This window comes from Pimephales promelas, chromosome 22 (genome assembly GCF_988280905.1).
Source record: "Pimephales promelas chromosome 22, fPimPro1.hap1.1, whole genome shotgun sequence".
In the NCBI taxonomy this organism is placed as follows: domain Eukaryota; kingdom Metazoa; phylum Chordata; class Actinopteri; order Cypriniformes; family Leuciscidae; genus Pimephales; species Pimephales promelas.
The window spans coordinates 3,462,205-3,485,425 of record NC_142790.1 but is presented as its reverse complement, the minus strand read 5'-3'; the positions used below and the strand labels follow the sequence as shown (position 1 = coordinate 3,485,425).

The window sequence follows — 23,221 nt, the reverse complement described above, 5'->3', positions numbered from 1 at the left end:
ACTCGAATCGTTTTTTTTCTCCCCCTCATCAAAACCAATAATGTTTATCAGTGGTGGAATTGATATAATGTTTATCAGTGGTTGTATACGTTTTGATGAGGGGGAAAAAAATATACGAGAGCGGATTAGAACCCAGAGAAACAGCGACGCGTTTGTGTGCATTCACCGGAACGAATCTCCGCAACGGATGGAAGCGCGTTTCCGAGAGAAGACAACGCATTTCAGTGCTAGATCGCCTGTTATTTAACAAACAAATGAAACGAATGCTGTTAACTGGAAATATTTTATGCCGCGAGATGTTTCAAAAGTGGTGGGGACAAAATCGACCCTGGCAAAAAGTGGTGGGGACATGTCCCACCCGTCTCCCCTCGTAAATGATGCCTATGCTTCAATGGGAACCAAACGGTTCAAGGTCCAAAAGACAGTTCTTCATGATGACCAGAAATACGTTCTTCTTTCAAACCAAATATGTAAAATTCCATGAAATTCCGCATTAACACTAGATTTCGCGTTAATTGGCCAATTCCACTATTCCGTCGGCGATTCAATGATCGCGGAAATCATAAGGCCCTGTAAGTTGTGTAACATACATGAATTTCTCTAATAATTTGAGACTGGTCATCATCTTTTTCTTTGCCTTAAAGGTATAGCGGAGGATTTTCTTTTTCCAGGTGGGTAGCCTATATTATTGCTCCGCTTAAGTGTCAATCATTCTGGTGATATGTTTACGTAAGGCCGTCGTACGTGCTCATCCCTATTTTTTTCACTTTCAGGTGTATTATGTGTGATGAGTTACGGTTTCAGCCATTCCTCTGAAATTGGTTGAAAAGAGAAAAAATGTATACGAAGTGTATGATAAGAAGAGAAAGGCCGCAGAATATAGAAACAAGACCAGAGTGATTTTGGGTGAATATATTTTACACGCTGGCGTGCGCTAAAAGCACAGGTTGGGCTTCCCATTGATGCCGCAGTCGCGAAGATTCTACTAGACAGGTAACGTTTTTCACGCTATTTGGAGAAATCCATTTAAAATCACTGCTAGTTAAAGTTAATGTAAGCTATGATTAGCGATGCTAGCCCTGGCAGTGGTCATGCACCGCATAGACACGGTAAACATCTCAAGTAGCCTTTTGACCAAATGGTAAATGGTATCACGCTGAAATATTCTAAAACCTTGTGTGTTCATTTTCGACAATTCCAATGTGTTAACCATAGTATTTATTACACAAATGCAACAAGCTACTGTACTTCTCCATTGCATATCATGTCTTGAGTCTTCGGTCACTCAGTCGATCAGTATAATAAGTAAATAAAACACGGAAGGGCATTTTGTCTTTTTTATGAATGTTTTTGAGTTAGTTTAAAATTTGCAAGATAATTGTGCAAGGCGTAATAGGCGTTCCCTCTCGGGAGCAAATGTGCATGTGCATTTTTTTTTAAAACTGGAGAGGGCGGGTCTTCTCTAAAATTCGGGAAAAAAACCTCCGCTATACCTTGACCAGTTGTTTTACTAGTATGTTGAATTGTTCATTGCATTGTGTTGTATTTTAGATATTTAAGTTAACGGAAAAGGTACAAGTAATCATCCTGTGTTATCCCTACAGATTTACTTTTTACAATGTACTTTTTCATTTGTCTGTTTGTCTGGTAACCTGCTATTGTCCCCACAAGAACGTGTTGAAGGGTCTCCTCTCGTTCATCTCAGTGAACGCTTGATCTATCCAGTTTCTCAGACAGCTGTTCCAGCTCCCGCTCTCCGACGGGCAGTGTCAGGCCCTCAATCTTTCACAATCCATAAAGGTTTCCCTAGCACCATAAATCTGCCCGGACTTGACATCTGCGTTTATACAGTAACCCAGAGACTCTATGGTCAAGTTCATGTGAGGCATAGGCCACCCGAACCCTGCCTAACCTATCCACATCACCTCCTCAAAAACAAATGCATCCACTGTTCGGATTTAAGTCAATCCCAAGTCTTCGTATTTCCTCGAAAAACCAACAAACATGTCATCAAGAAAACAAGACACTATCTTGGACGTTCACAGTCTAGTTATCAGTCTTTTCACACAGTAGTTCATCTATTTTCCCCAGCTTTTTGTTTTGAATTCAGCTCAGTCAAACCCAAACAAAACTTGGCATTGCCACTCAGGGTTATGTTTATCATATCCCACGAATGTGTCTCAGGCTCGCATAATGCAATAAGCAACAGAGGATCGTTTCCACGTCTGTTGAGCGAGGCGAGAACACACCACATGCTAATTCTTAGTCTAAAATTGGCACTGCCATTGTTTTAGTTGTTCGACGAGAACTATTTGTGATGGGGTTGCAAAACAAACGGCCCGTTCTTTGATTTGATCTTTAGGATGTGTGTTCTGTCACTGTCCTTCAAGTGCGCCCTGATGAAAGAACAGAGGGTAAGGGTTATGTTTAGCTAATAGTTGAAGGAGTACTCCAAACACACCACCGTCAGATGGCCGTTAAACATGCTCTAATCAGACTGTGGCACTTGAGCTTTTACTCTTCAAGGTTTATCTTTGCCTCATATTTCTCACTTGTCAACACTGCCTGTCCTCTCTGCAATTGGTGCATTGTAAATTCCTTTCAATTTCTTTTGTACATGACGATATATTACGTAGTATTTACTGTAATTAGTTTTTACTTAATACCACCTAAATATGTGTATATTTTGTAGTAATTTTATGGGAGGAAGTCACAGTTGTGACTGTGCAAAATATTAAGTCAAAAGTCTGAGAAATAAATTCACAGTATTGAAAAATTCTGTGAAAATTTAGAGCTGTAGTTGCAGTTGTGAGAAAAAGATTGTTAGACAAGAATAATTGTTAGAAGACAACTTGTTTTCAGCGTGAACGGACTGAGGCACATTTAAACAAAAGCCAATAACCAGTGGTTATTTTCACGATTTTCACGATTCAGCCATTTCTTTTTTTTTTCCCCCAAGCAGGGGTGTGTTTCCCGTACAACGACGTAGTTCGTTGATTCACTACCATAGTACGATGCATCGTTAGAAAAATCAACTGGCTAGTCACGACTGTTTCCCGAAACCCGCTGTCGCAAAATATCGTTCAATAACTACTTTTAACGAAACTGTTTGAGATCGAATTAACGCTTCAATGTTTATATATAAATTACAGACATGTCATCTGAGGACTATGTCTAATTGTTCTCAGTTGTTTTGCTTTATTACCAGACTCAATATTTGGCTCGTTCTTACATAGTAGAGCGTGTTCGCACATGCACTCTTCAAACACACTTCAAATCTTTTGACAAACTAAAAGACGTAAATTACATTTGTATGTACGCTGAATAAAAGGCACCAGTTGTACTGAATGTCAGCTTGCTTATTTTGCTCAAGAAAAGGATTTATTACCTCCAAATGTGATGAAATATAGAAACGATGCCTCTAACCACAGGTCGAGAGCTGTCGTTCAAACCACACAACTTTGCGATGCTGTTTGCGAATGTTCGTTGGAACGATGGTTTCGGGAAACACCGACTCTTTGAACTATGCAGATAACGACGGAACTTGCGACCATAGTTGGCTAACGATGCTTTCGGGAAACGCACCCCAGGTCGTTTAAATTTAAATCTAGCGGGTTTGGTGTTTCGTGTTGCAAATCCATGGCGCTGATAGTGACGATTCTCTCTGCCCAAAAAAAGTGATGCAGTGTTTACACGTCACATTTTAGTATCGGTTAAACTACTATATTTTCAAGATTTGTTATCACAACATATTTTCTTTTGTCAAATCAACTTTATAATAATTTATTTAGTTGAGATAACTTATTATTTTGAGTTTCTGATGATTAAATTAATCTCCTTCATTGTATTAACTCACTTTTTTCCAGTTAAATGAACTTAAAATTTTAAGGCAACCAGGTTACTTACTTTTTGAAGTTAAACCAACAATATTTTTTTACAGTGTAATAATCACAACATTTTTTCTTTTGTCAAATCAACTTAAATAATTTATTTAGTTCAGATATCATATAATTTTGAGTTTTTGATGATTAAATCATTCTCCTTCATTGTATTAACTCACTTTTTTCCAGTTCAATCAACTTAAAAATTTTAAGGCAACCCAGGTTACTTACTTTTTTTTAAGTTAAACCAACAATATTTTTTTTACAGTGTAGTAATCACAACATTTTTTCTTTTGTCAAATCAACTTAAATAATTTATTTAGTTCAGATAACATATAATTTTGAGTTTTTGATGATTAAATCATTCTCCTTCGTTGTATTAACTCACTTTTTCCAGTTCAATGAACTTAACATTTTAAGGCAACCAGGTTACTTACTTTTTGAAGTTAAACCAACAATATTTTTTTACAGTACACAGAAAAAAATGGAAATACGAATTGGTGTGTCATACATACGCCATGAGATCAATGAGATCAGTCTGGATATGAGGACTTTGGCTGATTATGCACTATAAATCATTTAGATTGGTGCATCACAGTTCTGTTCTGTTTGGATGCTGTTTTAGTCTTAGTTTTATTTTCATGGACTTCTAGATTGTTATTTTTAGTCATGTGTTGTCCTTTGTCTTAGTTTCCCGCCAATCATTAGTTTCTATGGACACTGATTAATCATCACAGCTGCTTATCATTTATGTAGTTCATTATCTCTGTCTATTTAAGTTCCTCATTGTCTGGTATTGTTTGTGTGTTGCACACTGTTTCATGTTCAGTCGTTGTGGTGAATAACTCTATAACACGCATGACTTAACGTTACATTTCTGTATGTTACTGTACGTTACATTATAAATATGAGCGTCCCTAAACCTACCCGTCACTGGGGTTAATACCATTTATGAGTCTTCCCCTACCATCCTAGGGAAAAAAAACATCGCTCCCTAGATGTAGATCTACATTTTGCTTCTTTCCACTCTGACATACACGCGGAATCACTCGGACATTTAATGGCATAGACATACGGTTCGTTTCGGCGTGGACATACACTCGGATAGCTCAAAATAGACTTGAAAGTGGCATGTATGTTTACGCAAAGTCATGATACCACCGCATTTTCGCCGCGTAAATTGCTGATTCCGTGCATAATATTCATAATCCTCACATTTTCGTTGCAAAAAAGTTGCATATATATTAGCAGAAAGTTGAAAAATGTTGTGTTTGCTTCACACAAGAGCAGCCATTTCCTCCTGTTGCCATGGGAATGTTACGAAGTGACGTAATTACGCTGTAAAAACAGGAGCACACTTTATTTATTTTTTATATTTCATTTATTCATTTTAACAGAAGTTGTAGCATACTCCTTTTGTAAAGCTACAGAACTTGTTTGACTCATCAATGTTTTGTAAGTTGGATGTGTTTATGAAGGTCTATGTACGGTATATGCTTGATTATCAAAGGAAGCAATAAGAAATGACTCTTTACATTAGGGTAGTAGCCGAGTGAGAACCCTGTTTGGGGAATTACTTTTTTATCTCTTAACCGCACTTTTTGCAAGTTCCCTCAATTTATTGCATAAAATTGCATAAATATCCCACATATTCCATCGCATTTTTTAAGAAAACGGGGCGAATAATCGAGGATTTTTGCCCGCAACAATCACAAAAAAACTATTTTCTGAAAGGACTGATAAGCTGGAGTTTGGCTTCAACTCGAGGGTATTGACATCACATCTCGACTTGGTTTGAGAAAAATGAATTCCACTGAACTATAATCAAGATGAAAAATATACTTTATTAGACACTTTGCAGCCAAATAAAAGATGAGAATTGTTCTCCCAGACATTCCTTTATTTCTGTTGGCTTCATGCATCGCTACAGTTCACGTCGTCTGGTGGGGATTATGATATGCACCCCCGACACTGGAGTGATGCGCTAACCGTATCCTTTTGGGCAATGAATGGCTTCACTTTGAATTTTTTTATTTATTAGAATATTCATCTAATTTTTATTAGTTGTAAAGGGAAACGTGAAATCTGTTGAAGTTTTCAACACCTGCAGGGTTTAACATGCCCGACAACTCATCACAAATTTGTAAAAGCAAGATGTACTTTTCCAAGGTACATTTAGTAATAATTCACGTTCGAACAAGATGAAATAAAATGCATTTTCACTGAAACGAAGAACTTTAAGACACGTAGCAGAAGCCACAGTCTCATTCCCCACAACAAATATGAACCAAAATGAGTCAAATATCAGACATTAGTCAGAGAAGGAAAATTATGACTGATTTGTTGATTTTTGACTGGTTTGAGGTTGATGATTTTGTATAAGGTTAGTCAAGGTTTTTTAAAGTGCACATGAGGTCTGTAAAATGGAAAGAACTTTAATTTAATTAGTTTGCACTATTTTAATGAATATTATTAAAGTACTCAGCATGCTAAAGTGTACTTTTTCATGAGAGATACAGTATGTCATGCTCTTGTGTCTGCTCATATATCATGCATGATATTTATACAATGAAAATGCTTCTATTTACTTGTCCTTGGATTGCAATACCAGAGTTGCAGACATTTTTCATCAGACACAAAGATTTTAATCAGACACTTTCTCAGCCCTAAAATGTATTTGGTTTGTGTTGGAGAGGTTGTGGTCCGGATATCTGTATAAACTCGTACATCACAGGGATTTCTATAACTTCCTAACTGAATGAATAATGAATTAATACTTCATTGATAACAGATGCATCCATAAATATGCGACTGATGTATCTCTCAGCCTTGAAAGCGACACATCATGTTAAGGGAGGAATCTAGTGCTTTGTGCCACTAAAAACTATCCTGTTTCTCAGCGATTCTCAGTGATGCTTAGGATAAACGTTTAGACATTCTCACATGAGACCTGGATTAGCAGATCTTTTCTGGCAAGACTTGAACAGATCTACTGACCTCTCTCTGATTTCCCATGATGCTTGTCTGTGGAGAAGCCATACTGCGCCAGGGTCAGGTGCTGACGTGCCTCTGTTGTTGAGTCTTTTTCTCAAACCGGGGCCATTGCCAACTACCTGATAGCCGGGTGTGTGTGCGTGCCAGGAAGAAATGACCCATCGGTCCTGTATTTGTAGAAGACAAAAGGATGGAAAGGAGAATTAAAGAGTGTGCTGTATGACAGAGAGCGCTTAAAATCGATTTATTATGCTACTGTAAATTATTAGCTTTTTATGAAGCTTTTAGGATTCAACTATTTGATTATTAGCTGGTTAAGCGCCACATATTAAAGACAAGCTCCAAAACAGCTGTAATTAGAGAAACATCTATATTTATACATTTATGAGAAACATGTGAATGGTGAAAAATATTGAATCACCCATATGTCATTTGACTCAAAATAAGATATTTTGAAAAACTGAGAAAAAAAAAAAGTCCCAAACAACATTATTTGGTGAATTTGAATTTGTTGAAATCACTAACACTAACGAGCTAGGGTTGGGCATTATTAACATACTATTATACAATTTATTAACATTTTGATAAAGATTTTATTTTTATAATTTTTTATTATTAGAAAAATTAAAATTTTGTTGTGTTTTTGTCATGTTTATAAGTTTTTGTTTTTCACATTAGTTCTATCCAGCTTTAATTTCTTTTTATTTTAAGTCCCCCTGTGGAAAAAATCCAGCTTTTAATGTTGTTTATATAATATGCTTTAAGACAAGCCATGTGCAAATTCATTTCAAGTCAACACTGTTGCTGAGTATTTTCTCCTTAAAACTGCAGTGAACCAAAATCAGTCTCGCAGATTGAAATCGCTGGTGTTTCTGACATCACAAACCATCTTGCAACTAGAGCAAGACCGATATATCGGCAGGCCGATATTATCGGCCGATATTAGGCATTTTCCAAACTGTCTGTATCGGCAGTTATAATGGCCGATAAATGAATATTTCAGAAATAAAATAAAAATGGACGAAACACGCTTGAACGATGTCATGAGTGTTGGAGTTGTACGGTTTGTCCACCAGAGGGCACTCTAAACCGTCCCTGTTTGCAACACTCGTTGAGTTGGTCACGAGACATACATTAAAAGAACATCCGCATCGGTTCTCTTAACTCGAATAAGCATGGCAAAATTTGTGACGATCATGTTAAGTTTTGCTGCTGTTAAATAAGCCGAGAGTGAAGTGAAATTAGCTAGTAATAGTAATGTTACGTTGTTACAGTGTAGTTGACTGACTGTCCTTTTAACTTAAGTATTTCTTTAATAACGCGTGACAGTTATAGTAATGAGACGTATCATCTCTCCTTGGCCTGTTTGAATATGTATGTTTTACAATTTGCAATATGACGTATCCATTGCTAAATTATGGCTCATCATAGACTAGCTAACCACAAAGCTAGCTAATGCCACTATCATCAGTCTGTTCTGTTGTGACAATAAAAGAAACAAGTTTCTTTTTAAAATGCATTATCATATTATTTTAGTTAAAACCCATAAATAACTATAAATAACTAATGTTAGGGAAATCTGTTAATGTTTTCTTGCGCGTTTCTGAAATCAACAAAAATATTATATATATATCGGCCGATATATCGGAATATCGGATTTTAAAACCAACAAATATTCGTATCGGTATCGGCCTTCAAAATCCTTTATCAGTCGGGCTTGACTTGCAACCAATCACATCAACGTGCCAGTGTTATAGAGTGCCGAAGTGATGATGTCACTTTGTTGGACAACTCGGACTTTAGCGCCACATGGGTTCCCTTGATCCCTCACATAGACTTTTGGAAAATCACAGTTTTGACCCATACATGTTTAGTCTATCAAGATAATCTTTACAAGTTAATCTAAAATGTATACATTTTGAAGCCTATAAAGATTTTTTTTAAAAACACAAGCAGACACAATGAAGTTTAAAAAACACAAGCATGTTATAACTGTGTGTTTTATGTCATAGATTAAAAACGTGAAAATATCTAGAGGCTTTGTTCACCACAGACCTTATTTCAGGCGATTTAGCAAAAACCCATTCAAAAATCCCATAGACTTTAGAGCGAGGGAACCGTATTGCTAAAATGCTAACTCACTTCCGCGTTTTGGCCTACAGAGTGACGTCGTCACTTCGGCACTCTATAATTTTGCTTCTGAACGATACCCAGCCCTATATACCCAGCATTTCTACTTGCCATCGAGCAAAGTAACGTTTACCGAGTGGATCTCTGAGCTGGTGTGAGTTAGTGGATATGGGCTAATTTGCATATTTATAATTCCAGGTTTACTAAATGAAGCAAGGGTGTTGAGTTACAGTCAAGCTATTTTATTATTTCACAGGAAAAAAAAACACATAATATATAATTTAGGATCCATCCCTACAATTTTTTTCACGTTTCTTTTGTTTTGTTTCTTTTTTATTTCTCCTGAGGTTGGAGATTTAGCGGCTCCATTTCAACCTTTATCGCTCGTCGTGACAACCAACCACTTCTACTCTCACACCAGACACGTCAAAGCAGAGGTGTTGCAGAGGTATCGATTCCCAGTGAAAACCATCTTGACAGGTAAAATATGTAAGGGTTAATGCCCGACGAGGTGTCCATTGTCAGGTTTTAATGGACGACGGCGAGGCGTAAACCGGCCGACGCGCAGCGGAGGACGGTTGCCTCCGCCGAAGTCCATTAAAACCTGACAATGGACACCTCGGAGGGCATTAACCCGCTTATACCATGGTCACTTGCCAAATAAAACATTTTTAAAACATTAGTTTATATTTTAATTAGGCTAAATCTAGTTTTTACAAATAATAACTTGCTAAAAAACAATTAGCTCTGAGCTCCAGCGATTTGCGCTTAACGTTATAGAGGGCAATAAATTAATCAGATCAAAGAGAGGGTCATTTGCCTCAGGCTCCTTAGGCTTGAAACGCTGTAACGTTCAGCCTTCTCCTGCCTTGGTTGTCTGGACAGCTGCGTAAAACTCCCGCAGGGCCTCATTCAGGGGTGCGTTTCCCGAAAGCATCGTTATCCAACTATGGTCGCAAGTTACGTCGTTACCAATAGAGTTCAATGGAGCAGCGCAGCAGCGGTGTAATTTTCTCCGTTTTATTTACATTTTTTCTTTCTTCAGCAGCATATCAGTCGTCAAAGTTGCCATATTCTCCATAAATGTTAAAAGAAATAGCACGAATTCGCTCATTGTTGTATTAGGCTATAATATCTAACGTTAGATGATAGAGCATGTGACTGCCTGTTGCTATGGTTACTCACAGCCGTTGTAGGCAGCGCATTTATTTATTAATTTCGAATGGTAAACAGGCAGTTTCACCAGAACTACTTTACTAGGTGTCCTCTATCACTTTTTAACGGACACCCTGCGGCCAATCAGAATCGAGTATTCACCCAGACCATGGTATAAAAACACTTAAACAGCCTTAATATAATGAATCAGGGTAAGACTAATTACATTTTAGAAGAAGGATTGATGATGTATTTCATTTTGAAAAATGAGACATTTTTTAATAGTTTTAGTTTTTGTTAAAAACAACAACATTGCATGAGCAAACATAGCTAGCAAGTATAAATTTGCAGCTAGAGCTTCCGAAGGTCAAGGACCTCACTAACATTTATGTGGTAATAGAACTTAAAAAAGGTTGGCCAACAATGACAATAGGCCTATGTCTAATGGCTCTATCCTGTAGAGAATCTCATCAGCTGTAGCATGTGACATTTTGCTGCATTGCACATGTTGAGGATCATTTTCTAGATTAATAAAAGATGGGATATGAGATAAGAAAGTCTGCAGTCATGTAGCCACGTGTCTCGGCTGAACTGACTTTATAGCGACTGTGCCTCATTATATCTACAGTGGAGCTGAAGGAAAGGTCTGTGCGTTCTCAGCAGATACACTCTAAAAATACGTAGTGACATTTTACTTCATTTGATGTTTAGTTCTGTATCTCTTGAGATTGAGTCATTGCTCTCGAAAAGAAGGAAAAATGTGCTAATAGAAGGTCATATTATGAGCACAGGCTTAACTTTTATAATAGGCACTTTTTACAGCTGGGATGACGCATTTCCACAATAAAATTAACATTGTAAATCTTGCAAGGTTATTGTTTTTTTTTTTTTTATGTAATTCACATTTGTAACATTAATAATGACATGGTAAACATAAAGTATAAATTACAAAATAAAAGACATTTAAATTTGCTGTAAATTTGCAATCTTTCTCTCATCTGAATGATGTCATCAATCTCTCTCTATTTTTTCCTTGTTAGGAAAGTCATGGAAATGCAATAATGGGAATACAAAAATTATTTTTTGCTATATGGTCTCCCATTCACCTCTACAGAAGTGTACTCACCTAATGACTTTTGAGAAGGCCGGAAATGTGAAAAGGATCCATGATCCTATAGTATATATCAATGTTGTCCATGATGTGAAATTTCTTCTTAGCAGACACTCTTCCCAGGGATGATTTAGATAAGAAAGCTATTTCAATAGACAGAAAGAGAAAAACACGGTCCATCATAATTTCCCCCAGATGTGGGATACATTTGGGGAGACCTATATGATGGAAGACCTTAAGTTATGATCAAAGACTTCTTGATGGGCTTTAAAAGGTATAAGTAAGATCCCACTTATACCATGGTCATATTTGCCACCATTAACCAGTTAAAGCTGTGATCGATGTTTGACTGGAAGCTTAAAATGCCGGTCATTTTCGTCAGTTGACACTTGCTGGATCTAGCATTCTGCCCGCTTTAAATCAGACACAGAGATAAAGTTGTGTGGTAAGGTTGCACTCATTTGTGCGTATTCTCTTGGTCGGCGTTACGTCACAAATCATGTGACCTGCATAGCAACAAGCCGCCGCCGTGTTTGAAGGGTAAAACAAACCGAAGGCAAAGCCCGAGGCAATTCAAAAAGGTTAGGATTATGTCAGTTATGGATACTAACGGACTTTGCATTAATGATGAATGATATCTGTGTATACGAATGTATGTCGGTGGTGAGAAGTGAATGTAATAAAACATTAAAGTTAAGTGCTTTGTGACTAGCTAACGTTACATGTCTGTGAAAGCCAAGGAGCTAGCAGCTATGAATACATATCTTCATCTTCTACAGAATGTCTTATCAATATATAGACACAGTCTTCTAGTGCCTGCATTGACCAGGTACCACAGAAAGCTGTCTCTTGTAGGTTTAATATTACAATATTGTCCCTATATCGGCATCCAGCTGAGTCTTGGGAGAACAACCCAAAAGCATTGCCCACGTGTGTGTTTAAATACCCATCAAGCATCGATTACATTAACTATGTAATCGATTTTTTATTCATTAAAAATAAAAAACTGTTCATTCAAAAGCACTGTGTTACAAAGTGGCTGTAATGAGCTCAGTCTGTCAGTGGCACAGCTTGTACAATGTCAGTGAGGGACACAGATTTTTCAAAAAAAGCCAAAAAAGGCTAACTGCATGTATTTCATTGTTGCTTATCAGCTGCCGCTGCCATAACAATGTATAACATAGCAACAGAAAATTGAGTGGCCATCTCGGCAGTGGTATTTTGTTATTCTTTGATTTGTCCCTCAATTTGTCCATTCATTTGAGATTACATTTCTATTTAGATTTATTTTAGGCGCTTGTTTATCTTCCGCTGTCGTGTTGCTAATGGCGGGCGCTTGTTTGTTTTACCCTTCGTCGCGTTGCTATGCGCGCACAGGAGTAAAAGTCCCGGATGTCCGACCTTCAGCATTCAGAGTTTATTTACTAGCAACAAAGCTGTGAGTTGAATCAAAGTCGCTTTTATTCTATGGTCTTTGGTTGAATTACTTCCTTGGTAAGTAGGCTAATATATGTAGCGATTCAGTGGCAAAGTTAATTTATTAATAAAAGTCGCGGGACAGCGTTGACAGCTTTTTGTGCTTCTGTTTCTGTGTGTGTGCAACACGATTTCCTATCGATGTGCGCGAGTGACTTGTGTGTATCTGTGTGTGTGTGTGTGTGTGTGCGCGCGCTTCAATTAAATCGCTTCAATGATGAATACAGTTGAATGAATGAAAATATTTTACATAAAGGCTTATAAATTAATTATTTATAAATAAATTAAAAATGTATAAATTAAATAGTGAATAATAGCTACATTTTATAAATTTTACATAGCCTATTCTAAAAATATACAACGCATTCTCACCCCAAGGCGTCACCTTTGACCATGCTTCAATATTCGACGTTTTAGGCGCCCTTTAGCGTCACTAACATGACGCGATCCTACGGCGTCATCTAACTGACGCTAAAGGAAAGCGTCAGTTAGAGGACGCGGTTAGGTTTAGGTGTGGGGTGGGGGTAGGGTACACGCGATCCTAGGGCGTCATCTAACTGACGCTAAAGGGCGCCTAAAGCGTCAGATATTGAAGCATGTCCAAATGCTTCCCAAGGCGTCAGTTAAGTGACGCCTTGGGGGTGAGAATGGGCTGAAATATAATAGGTAGCCTAATGACTCCTACTGACTCATATGTGAATTACATAATAACGGACTGTATAATATAAAGTCAATTGATTATAAATCTACCAAAATAATGCAATCGTTGGATGATCTTTATTAAGACACTTTTCCAGCACACAACTGATGAAAATATAATCGTTTTTTTTAATAACTAGCCTAAAATTATTTATCACATTATGTAATTCATTTGATTAAAATGTTTTATCCTTTAATGCAGATTTTAAAAAAAATCAAGAGTGATCACATTCTTTTGAATCAGTTTGATTCCCCTTGCCACCGAATTGAGCTGAAATTCCAAGAGAATGTCGAGGTCCGATATTTTAGACTTTCCAAGAAAAATCCTGAGATAAAATCGCACACTTATGGATACATTAAATTCCAGGCTGCATCACATCAACATGTTTCCTGCGAAAGCATCACTTCCGACGGATGAATAAAAAGTGTTCTTTCTCTGAAGGCTGAGGCCGGTTTCCAAACTGATAAGTGCGTATTGTCTCCAGACAGAGCTGAACACAGGCCGATACTTTCTTGATAACGATGTTGAAATGAAGGGCCCCTATTATGGATTTTTGAAAATGACTTTTCATGTAGTGTATAACACGTTCTCAGTGAATGAAACATCCTGCAAAGTTTTAAATCTGACCGTTTCCGTGCACCGTATATAAAGTTATTGTTTTTCAAAAGGAAGAGTCGACTCTGGGTCAATAAAAAATGAACGAGTCTGAATGACATCAAGACGAAACATTAGCATGTTGCCCGCCCACTTATTGTCTAACTTACTGCCTACTTTTGCTGTGTTCCCTTTATTTTACTAGTTCTCACAGTAGTTAACTCACAGAGTTAAATGTAAGATTTGCAAACTCCTTGCTCTTGAAAGACGGTGTTCAAAATACTTCGTTTTGAGTTTTATATTGTGTAGGTCTCCTGACTCATTACTGTCTTACTGAAATACTTCCGCTAATGGGCCACTATTACCTAAAACTGTGTCTATTAATGCAGATTGTCTGTCGTTCTCACTATTTTGAGGAAAGATTAAGCATAGAGCAAGATTTGTTTTACCAACATTTGTTTCATCAGTTATTCACGCTAGAACTCGGCTAATGTATGCACTGTTATTGATACAGTTTCCACGTGTTCACCGCAATATGTTAGAAACATCTTCGGGTTTAATAAATGATTCTTCCAATGTTTCATCTTCGGACTCGCGCTTGCATTAAAATGGTACAATCGACGGCATTGTTTGTTAGTTTGTTTAGTTTACGGTGTAGGAAGGCTCAGGACAAGCATGGGTTCCCTCGATCGAAAAGCTGTGCATTTTCCCCATAGACTTTTGAAAAATCGCAAAAAATAAGATCTGTGTTCAACAAAGAGTTGTGACCCTTACACGTTTTGTTAGTAAGTTAATCCATAATTTATACATTTTGAAGCCTATATAAAGTTTTTAAAAAACAAAAGCAGACAGTTTAAAAAAAAAACACACAAGCAGGTTATAACTGTGTGTTTTATGTCATAGATCAACAAGTGAAAATATTGAGAGGCTTTGTTCACCACAGACCGTATTTAGCAAAAACTTATTCAAAAATCACATAGACTTTAGAGCGAGGGAACCGATAGTGCTAAAATGCTAACTCACGTCCGCGTTTTGGCCTACAGAGTCATAGATATCTATATAAAGGCTAGATGTGTTACGGCGGAGATTCCATCGTCATCACCGGCGGCCATCTTGTCACAGGCAAGCTGATGTAAGATGAGTGGTCAGCACGAACACAAATACCCTTATCTCGTTGAAATCTTGACGGATTTACAAACCGTTTGGTTTCTTACAAACGTTATTAACGTGGCTATAATTATCTGGATGATTATTTATTTATACACTTTTTATTCATAAGTATGCAGTGTCATAACAACATCTCTGACGTTTATAACAAAACAAACCGTTTGAAAATCGGTAGAAAATTGAGCAAGTTATGGTCATTTAAACAGTACATGTACCATTAACACAATGCTACGAGTAAGCGAGCTGCCTGTGACAAGATGGCCGCCAGGTGCAGATGTCGACCTCCATTGGCCAGCAGCGTGGACGACATATCTGCCTTTATATAGATATCTATGTACAGAGTGACGTCGTCACTTCGGCACTCTATGGGTGTTTTGTGTCCGGTAAACCAATCACAACAGACTGAGGTGTCTGGCCAATCAGAGCAGAGGAGTTCGTGGAAAGGAGGGATTTAGAGAGATTAATTCATCTGACGAGTCATGTGGTGATGTGCAAATGTTATGAGGAAAATAAACAATTTTTGACGGTTTATGAATGTACACCTGTTGTAGGTGACTCCAAAACAACATTAGGAAACTTTAAAATAGCAAAATAGGGACACTTTAAAGAAAGTTTTTCTCTGAACAAAATTTATCAATTATTTAATGAAAAGAACATGTTACATGTTGCTGATATCAAATGATTATTAGTATTATCAGTGTGAAAAGTTTGAGTAAATCAGGCAAATTTACATAAAAAACGTATAAAATATGTAATATAAAATGACGGTCTGTGTTTGAGTCCATCTGTGTAGACCGATTGCATCATCGCCGCGATGCTGTTGAACTGGAATCAGTGGAATGTGTTCTTCACATCTGCCTCCTCTTCGGCAGGAGTAACATAAGAAGACATGAAAAGCTTTGCAGTGCTGTTGAGATTGACTGTGGTCCAGTGCAGACTGTGGGGAGGCTGATATCTGGATTGAAGATGCATTAAGTGCTTTGACAAATGTGATGTCGACTGTTTACTTTTTGGCTGAGAAAACATCTTGGATGTCAAGTGAGGGGACTACTAGCGATCCTATTGTTTTGATAATGAATGCCTTTCTTCTATGCTTTCTACTAAATCAGTGGACTGGAAAGGTTAGTTTTAGTGTATGCGATTTATGCATCGATATGTGGGTTAGTTTTGTACCCTGTGTGAAGTACAATTGGTGGATATTTAGTTAAATCCAATAACTCTTCCTCTTGAAAATAAAGTCATGAGTTGTATTTCCAGAAAGCAGAAGAGTCATCTTGAATTAACATGAAGATCTTCTATCAATGATATGCTTTCACATATAAAAACACTGGTTTTTGAGCCAAACGTTAACTTGACTGAAGCATTTTGGCCTTGGCTTGTATTTCTATCTGAAATAAAGGAACAGTCTCTTCTCAGTCATGTTTGATCAAGGTCATGGTCAGTCCGAGGTTACTTTTAGATGCTGTCATATATTTTGTTCCATATCAAAATGTTCTTTAGGTATTATTTTAACCTTTGACTTCTTCATGAGGTTGCTGGATGGTGACGACGGAATTGCGCCTCATCTCATCAGAACTATAACTCAAATAAATAAAAAAAACAATCGAATGTGTAAGAGCACAAAATAGGTGTATAAATGATGATGATTTAAGAAAGTGGATAAATAACTCCGATCATCTCGTCCTATTTCACACTGGAAAGCAAGATCAAAAGATATTTTAATGGACCTACATGGTAAATGCAAACCATTAAAAGAACACTTAGTAACTTTTCCTCAGCGGTCCCCCTACAGGTTGGAAGTGGAATTGTCCATTACCGCTGTTGTAAATAATTTAGCCTAGCGCAGCTGTCGCACGCGAGCTCACTGTTTATCCAGCGACGGCTTTGGAATGAACAATGTCCACAGACAAGGTTGCATAATTTCATGAAAGTATGATGTATTGCGACTCAGAAACGAAGAAAAACAAAATAATGACTATTGTAACGCTTGACGTAAAGCAAGACAAATTTGTAGTTTTCTTATGTCTCATTAGAACTACAGAAATGCAACCCGATCTGGCAATCTTACATAGCGTGGTTATAGCAGATATAGGACCGCAAAGCGAATCCAGAAGTGTCTTTCACCCTGTTATGACTTAATGAACCACTGAAACGATTTTGAAAACATTATTTTAAAGCTACACTGTGTAACTCTTTTAGTTTATTCTTAGCTAAAAACACTTAGTTCTTTCAAAAATATATGTGCTCAATAATGTATATTTAGTTTGTTCAAGTAATAAAGTATTCTCGTGAGTGTATGCCATTGAAAATACATACAACGTAAGGGGTTCTACAGTAATGTCGGTCGCCATGTTGCCCCTCCATCTTGAAAGTACATTAGCCAAAGAGGGACATACCCGTTAATTCAAGCTTCGCATTTTACATTTACGATTGAGTTAACACTCATGGACGAGGTCGAACTGGAAGCCATGTTAATCTTGGACTACATTTGCCACTTTAGGAGTTAAAACGAAATCGCAATTGAGAGGAACAGAAACTAATATTCACTGTGTGGTCATGTACCTTTTCACCACTAGATGGGGGTAAAAATCACACAGTGTAGCTTTAAGGTAAAAAATCTTACTTAAGGCCATTGCACACTGAGTCCGAAATTCGCGTCCGAAATTTTCACACGTTAAAAAATAAATACGACCTCATGTTACGTCAATCACGCTTTGCAGACTGCCTCCGAAAATTTCGTCCATCATAAAAAAAAATCGAACCGGGTTCAATTTTCTGCATTTTTCGCATCCGAGGCAAGCGGTTTGAATGGTGTTTTGACAATTCAGAGCCACCGAATCACGAATTCGAAAAAACGCATACGAAAATTTCGGACTCAGTGTGCAATAGCCTTTAGTGTTGCTTTAATAAACAGACGAATGAATGCAAGATTCTGACTGAACACTATTGTGAATTCAGTCCTGCAGCTCAAAAATCTTTAAATGTTTTTTTTTTTTGTATTAATTATACATTATCTTTAAATGTATTCTAATTGAAACAATAACAAATGTTAAATAAAAGCGGTAAAATCGTTATTTTTTATTTTCAAGAGGAACTCACAACTTAAAAAAAGAGGACTCTAAAATAGCTGATTAGAGAACATGGAGGTTGAAGGAAAATATTCAGTGGTTGAAAATGTTAAGCGAACATTTCCTCTGCATGTTAATGCAATTGTGAACAAATTAACCCATAAAGAATACAAAATGCTGTGGGAGAGAGACATATCACGTATCATACCATACAACATTTAACAAGGTATTCGGTTTCTTCGGGCACATCTCTACTGAATGTGATTGGTCTATAAAGCTATGATGAGTTAAAATAGTTATTTTATGCATTTAAAGGGGCACTTGGCAACTATTTCAACTTGATAAAACCATTTAGAAATCATTTTAATGGTTCAATAAGAAACACCAACCTTGCAACAACCTTGTAAGTTGGAAATAGAAGTCTCGTGAGAAGCGAGAAAGAGCGAGAACAAGCGAGAGACACGAACTGCTTCATGGCAATTCGACATAATTCTATGATACTGTGTATGATGTATTACCCACTCGGTAGACACGGCTCCACATGATAGAGTTGTCCGGCTGCGATAAGGCGCTGCAAGTGAGTTTCTTTATGGCAGTGTTGTGAAATACACACCGCACAGCTGTAGGGGGCGCTGATGAGAACACATGCCACAACAAAAGTGGAAATCAGCGAAGAAATAACTAGAGTTGCTCCTTTAATTTTTAAAATGAATCTAAAATGTAACTTTAATATTTACTTTTAATTTAAAACATTGTCAGTGCATGCTATTGAGTATTTCAGTGTGTTGTATTTAAAAGGGTGGCGATGTTTGCAGATGTTTGTCACTGGTACGTTCCCCCATTAAAGTCAATTAGCCCCATTGTCCCGTGTGTGTAGGAATCAGTGTTTCTGTTTGCAGAGCTCAGAAGATATCCTAATCTAGTCTTGGGTTTGACAACACCTTGCACAACTAGTTTCTCCCTCCCTCTCTAGCCCTACACTTATCTATTCAACAAAACAAAGTCACATGCTTAAAGAGAGGCCTATTACATGCTTTGTTTTGTCTTTAGCTAATCGAAGAGAGACCAGTCATTTACGCACAGCCCACTAAGGACGGTTGTGGAGATTATCCCGTCTTCGCATTTTAGAAATGACAATTGGGTATACACAGACGATTTCCCCAAAATATATATTTGACAGGGTTTAAGAACAATTAATGGAATACTTATAAAATAGCCAACACAGTCTCATGAAGATGCGTATCTATACCACGAATGTCATTTCTCGAGGCATTTATACGCCAAAAATGGTTTTTGGGCTATAAATAAAAAAACCCTGGGGTAGGTTTAGGGGGAGGGGGGAGGGGAGTTTGTGCGTATTATACGCCAAAAAGTGCGTATCATGTGCACGCGAAAAACGCGTACCATATACACGCAAAAATGTTTTTTTGCCGTATAAATGCCACGAGAAATTACATTTGTACTATAGATACGAACTTTCATGAGATCGGGCTAAAATAGCACCATTAAAGGGTCGAATTAAGAAACCCTTGTTATTGGCGTTAAGTGAACCGTAGCCAGCATTACTGCTCGCGCTCGTGATCAAGAGACATTTAAAATCAAAATGCAAATGTGACCATTGCTGAAGCACCCATGCCATTTTAGCTTGATTCTTTAGCTTTTTTTTTTGTGACAATCTACAATTCTGTACTTGTGCAAGCTTATATCAGAAAAGCCAAACATGGAGCTGGTTATGTGATGTAAACAAATATATTTTGGAGTTTGCAAGTCATGCACTGTGGTAAAATGTGTTTTGAGCTCCTAATATAATATATTACAAGGAGTCTCATGAAAATAAATCTTTGTTTATCCATAATCTGCCCCTGTAATCATAACTGTGTGTGAAAAGGATTGAAAGTGCTTGCTGTTTTACTGGCTCCAGTGTTGATTTCTGTTGGAAACTGCAGTGATACAGTAGGCTATGTATGTATTGGTATGTATTTTGCATTTTGCAGTAATGTTGCCACAGGTACGTTTTCCCAATGAGCCTGTGTTGCCCGATATAGCCTATAATCACGGCAAAGCTCTTTTTCTTTCTTGAACATATCTTTTCTTTGCATTAATATACTGTTAACGAACATTGAGTTTGTGGAGTAGGACTACGGTTCACAGCATCTTTCTGTTCATGTTTTCCTGTTTACTTCTGTTTGCAGCCAATTGAAACATTTAACATGTATCTTAACTAAGTGTCTCGTGTTTTTGAGCAAAGTGGAATTAAACGCAACATCAAAAATAAAATGTTTGCAATTAAAGGAGTAGTTCACTTTTGAAAAAACTTTTGCTGATAATTTACTCACCCCCATGTCATCCAAGATGTCCATGTCTTTCTTTCTTCAGTCGGAAAGAAATTAAGGTTTTTGATGAAAATATTCCAGGATTTTCTCCATATAATGGACTTCATTGGGAACCAAACGGTTCAAGGTCCAAATGAGAGTTTCAGTGCAAACTGCAAACTGTTCAAAGGGCTTTAAATGATTCCAGACGATGAATAAAGGTCTCATCAAGCGAAACGATCGCTCATTTAATAAATAAATAACAAAGTTTAAGTTTTATAAGCTCAAATGCTCGCCTTGCTCTGTTCTGTGATGCGCGTTCGTGACTCTCCTGTTCAAACTCATTCATCAAAATGAACAAATCTTTTTCCGAGTCAATTCGTTCGTTTCGTTCGTTGAATGAACCAAATGAATGAACCAAACGAAACGAACGAATTGACTCGGAAAAGGATTTGTTCATTTTGATGAATGAGTTCGAACAGGAGAGTCACGAACGCGCATCACAGAACAGAGCAAGGCGAGCATTTGAGCTTATAAAACTTAAACTTTGTTATTTTTATTTTTTTTTAAATGAGCGATCGTTTCGCTAGATAAGACCCTTATTCATCGTCTGGAATCGTTTAAAGCCTTTTGAACAATTTGCAGTTTGCACTGAATCTGTCTTTTAGACCATTTGAGTCCCACTGAAGTCCATTATGGAGAAAAATGCTGGAATGTTTTCATAAAAAACCTTAATTTCTTTTCCACTGAAGGAAGTAAGACATGGACATCTTGGATGACATGGGGGTGAGTAAATTATCAGCAAAAGTTTTTTTCAAAAGTGAACAACTGCTTTAAAACAACAACCATTATTGCATTAACATGTCTAAATCCGTTCAACCGAATCATGTTGCATAAATCATTTGCTTTCGTGCTAATCAGAAGCTGCACCTCTAACTTTAACCTCTAACTTTAATAAAAAATGATTTAGACCGGCTCTAAAAAAGGTGCATGATGCCCCAATGCTTATACCTTAGCAAGCACTACTATTTAAATATAAAAGTGCCTTTTCAAATGAATGAGCATCCTCTGGTCTCGTCCGCAGACTCTTCATGCGGTCACTGAAGCTCTTTGATCGCTCGCTACTGAATTGTTATCACTGGCAGCCGTTGGTTGCTCTCTGTCATTAGTCAGAGACGGTGTTTTGACCAGGAACTCTCTGACACTACTTTATTCTGTCATCTAAACTAGTACCTTTTTCATTTTATGAGAGAGGAGGTGTGTGAAATGCATCTCAAGTGTCTGAAGTTTGTGAGGCTGTTGATGTTTTCTTGCACGTGTGTTTGCATGGGTCTCAGGGGGACGCTGTGGTTATGTGTCATACACCAGTAATGGTTCATAATGGCTGCAAAAACCACCATGATTTACTGAAACCTCTGCATGCAACATGCTTTATATAGTCGCCATCTGGTTCTCCGTCCCGATAATCATAATTTAACATGCAAACCGTCGTCCTTTTTTCCCTCTAGTCTTCTCTTAGGTGGTTTTTGAACATTTCCAAAGTGGGTGCTTGGATTATTTTTGAAATGGACAAGGTGTACATATTTGGTCTTGTAAATTTGTCCCTCTTTGACAAGGCCTGTAATACAGTAGGGCTTGTGCTTTGTCAGTACACATTTTATCTTATAATTTCTGCAGTGTGTGTGTGTGTGGGGTGCAAGAAATCACAACCAACACTTGTCTCATCTGATGTAGTGTACAACCTTTTAACTTTAATGGTGAAGCAAAGGACAAAATACTGTAGAATAAATTAGATTAAAAAAAATAGCCACAAGCACATTTTTGATTTGTACAACAAAGCAATGCAACATATTGGTATCTTGATTTCCATATATACAGAATAAAAAATATATTTTTTATTCTTAGTCCACTTATTTCAGTGTCAATTATTTTTTAATAACAAACAAACAAACGAACAAACAAACAAAAACATATGCAACATGTCTTTCTTTTATATATTTTTTTCTGAATTTGTATTTTTCTTTTCCATTTTTTTTTTTTTTTGCATTCCCACCAGGAACATACTGAAAAAAGGTAAACGTTTCTTAGTCCAAATGTAACACAAAAGTTCCTTTTTTCTTTTCTTTTCTTTTCCCAAATTGCTTCATTTTTATTTTCTCCAACATTGCACAGTGGTAAAATATTTTGTGTTGGGAAGCGGAAATATGAACATATCCAAAACAAAAACAAGGTTTTTTTTTTGAATCATTGAAGATCCTTTTAATATTTGGTGAAAAGAAAAATAATAATAATAGTAATTCATCTCCCAAGTCATTAAATATCAATGCTGCACATTCACTTTTGTAACAATTCATAATTCAAAACAAACTTTAAAAGGTTGGTTTAAGTGCTGTATTAACCATTTCGATGGCCAGTCACTCGTGGACTGTGCAGCAGTGCAAAAGCACACACAGGAGTGAGCCGCGGCGGGACACTGTATTAAAGGTCTTTCGGTTCGATAACCTGGACATCTTTGCAGGGAGAACAAATCAGAAAGACATATTGGTATCTTCTGAACAACTGTTCGGAGACAGCCTAATATGGTAGGCAAGGCTAAACTAAATTCTTTGGTGTTGAGAAAAAAATCCAAACCC

At 37.2% G+C, this 23,221-nt stretch overlaps 1 protein-coding gene across 4 annotated transcripts in view; it reads left to right on the top strand.

The window, feature by feature from the left end:
- The window catches only part of sugct (succinyl-CoA:glutarate-CoA transferase), a 339,439-nt gene that overhangs the window by 267,300 nt on the left and 48,918 nt on the right, over positions 1–23,221 (top strand). For 3 of the 4 annotated variants that reach the window (XR_016149391.1, XR_016149390.1, XR_016149392.1), the window contains exon 15: positions 9,353–9,485. The exons of the other annotated variant lie outside the window; for it this stretch is intronic. The gene's annotated coding sequence lies outside the window, so the exon portion shown is untranslated. The remainder of the gene's footprint in view (positions 1–9,352; positions 9,486–23,221) is intronic. 4 annotated transcript variants of the gene reach the window in all.